Source organism: Poecilia latipinna, unplaced genomic scaffold (genome assembly GCF_001443285.1).
Source record: "Poecilia latipinna isolate Pla-1442-1.1 unplaced genomic scaffold, P_latipinna-1.0 Scaffold2921, whole genome shotgun sequence".
Classification (NCBI taxonomy): domain Eukaryota; kingdom Metazoa; phylum Chordata; class Actinopteri; order Cyprinodontiformes; family Poeciliidae; genus Poecilia; species Poecilia latipinna.
The window spans coordinates 59586-62131 of NW_015115537.1; positions in this window are offsets into that span (position 1 = coordinate 59586).

Below are 2546 nucleotides of genomic sequence, written 5' to 3' on the forward strand. Positions count from 1 at the left end.
CTAATTTAATTACATTAATAAATCAGAATACCGCAAAATTATTTTCTGTGTCGGGGGGCGGGGGTTCGATGAATGCGCATATGAAACTCGGGGGTTCGGTACCTCAAAAAAAGTTAAGAACCACTGATTTAACCTGAAAACCTTCGGGTTGATCCATGTATATTTCATGGTCACTGAGTGCATGCAAGTATGCGGCTTTAACGTCCATCTGGTTCAGTGTAAGGTCATGTTGTACAGCTAGTTGCATCAACACACGTAGTGAAGTCAAGTTTGCAGTTGGGGAGAATGTCTGAATAGTCAAGTCCTTCTACCTGACTGTATCCCTTTGCTACATACATAGCTTTATACGTCTCATACCCACCTTCCCCCCACTGTCTGCCTACCCTCTAGTAATGGTACAAGTGAGAAGGTGTTGTTCTCTTTAAATGAAATCATTTCATCTTTCATTGCCTTTTTCCACATATTAGATTTTGGCGATGCCAAAGCCTCTTTATAGGTCTGTGGCAGCCCAACTGCAGCTCTGTAACAGTAGTCAATGGTTATGTTACTGCTATGTACTGTGCACTCATAGTACTCCAAGTATTTATGTTTCTTTCTGACTCTACCTGTAGTACGTGGAGTCTGTGCACCAGTAGTTGAATCTGTGTCCATTTCTGTGTCTTTCTCAATGTCTGCGACCGCCTATCCTGTTTCTTCAGTAAATGGTCGACTACTATGACTAGGTGTAATTACCCACTCTATGTAGTGGTCCTCAGGTTGGTCCCAGTCAGTCTGTGTATGCCTCTCAGTCACACTCTTTTCAATGACGTGGACCAGTCTGTTTCTGAACCTTGTTTGTCTCTGAAAAATAAACCAAATAAGCAGGTGAATGACGATCAAAACCAACAAAAATTCCCGTTTTGCCTTTAGGATTAAGCTTCTTTTTGTTTTGTTCATACACCATACATTTGGAACCAAACTTTTTCATTTTTGACAGATCTGGCCTCTTTCCAGTGAAATGAAATAGGGTGTTTCCACTGTTCTCTTACAGTAACGCCTGTTCCTTATGACTGTAGCTGTCCTGGCTGCATAGGGCCATAGCTCTTTTTGTAAACCTGACTCAATCAGCATGCATCGGACCATTTCAAGTAATGTGCGCCAATTTCTCTCTGCAGTCCCATTTTGATGGGGAGAGCAGGGGACTGACCTCTCATGCTTTATAGCATTGTCCCTCAACAATGACTGGTACTCCTCCGACACAAATTCTGTCCTGTTGTCAGATCTCAGGCGTTTAACTTTACCGTAAGGCGCTGTGTCTGCCAAGAACTGCTTAGTTGCCTCAACTGCCTTGTTTTTGTTCCTAAGAAATTTCACATAGGTGGCACCAGAAAAGTCATCAGTGAAAGTGATGACTTCGAATGACTCTGGTGAAATAGGTCCACCCAGGTCTGTATGTACTAGCTCTAATGGCTCTTTGGTCCTCACATCACTTTGTCTATTTCTGCTTTGTGAAAATTTACCCTCTAGACAAATTTCACATTGGTTGGGTCTGGAAGTTTTGTCTTTGATTTTCATACCATTTACAACTGTTTCAAGTTTTACAATATCATCATAGTTGCAGTGACCCATTATTTCATGCCTTGTTTTTAGATCCAAAGATACATTGCAGGAGTCCTCACCATTTACATTTTTCTCTGTGACAATGTCCAAGTAGTACAATCTGTCTTTTACCTTCATTTTACATGTTGTGCCATCAGGAAAGATCGTTTTGTTGTCATTCTTCTCAAAGTTGAATCTTGCTCCTTTTGACGTTGCTGCATCCACCGATAGGATGTTTTGTGGGTATCCTGGAATCAGGAGTGCATTCATGAGTTTTTACACTCAACTTTTCCCTCACAGTCGGTCATCTTGATCTGCGCATCTCCTTTCTTCAGGACACTGCCGGTGATTTGTGTTCCATCTGCCAGCTGCATGATGTGGTTCTTGGGCTGGAAAGTCTCATCAAATTTGATGAAAGCACTCTCGTCAGACATGATGTGGGCAGAGGCACCGCTGTCCACAAGTAGACCTTGCTGCTGTGTGCTGTGGGGTTGCCATTCACTCAACCGAAGCACAAGCGTCTCTTCAACGGTGGTTTTATGCCTGTCCTTAACACATACAGTTCCTTGTACAGTGTCTGTAATGGCAGCCACCTTGTTATTGTTTTGTGCATTGGTCCCCCTCCGCTGAGTATTTTTCTCCTTGTTTCTGCAGCCTTTGCTTTATGCCCCATTTTCTCACAAATAAAGCATTCTCCGTTGAAATATTTATTCTCTTTAAACTTAGGTTTCGACGATCTGTAATTTGCAGTCATTACTTTGTCTGTTCGGGGCCTGCTATGGTAGCACAGTGTGTATTCAAAGCTCCTCAGCCTCGCCTTGAACTCGTTGAAAGTTAGCGACCCATTTTCTGTGCATGTCAGACAAAAGAAGTCTGAGTGACATGCACAGAAAATGGGTTGTATTCATCCGTGAGACCTTTTAACACCATCGCCGTCAGAAGTGCATCACTAAGGGTCTCTTTAGCTC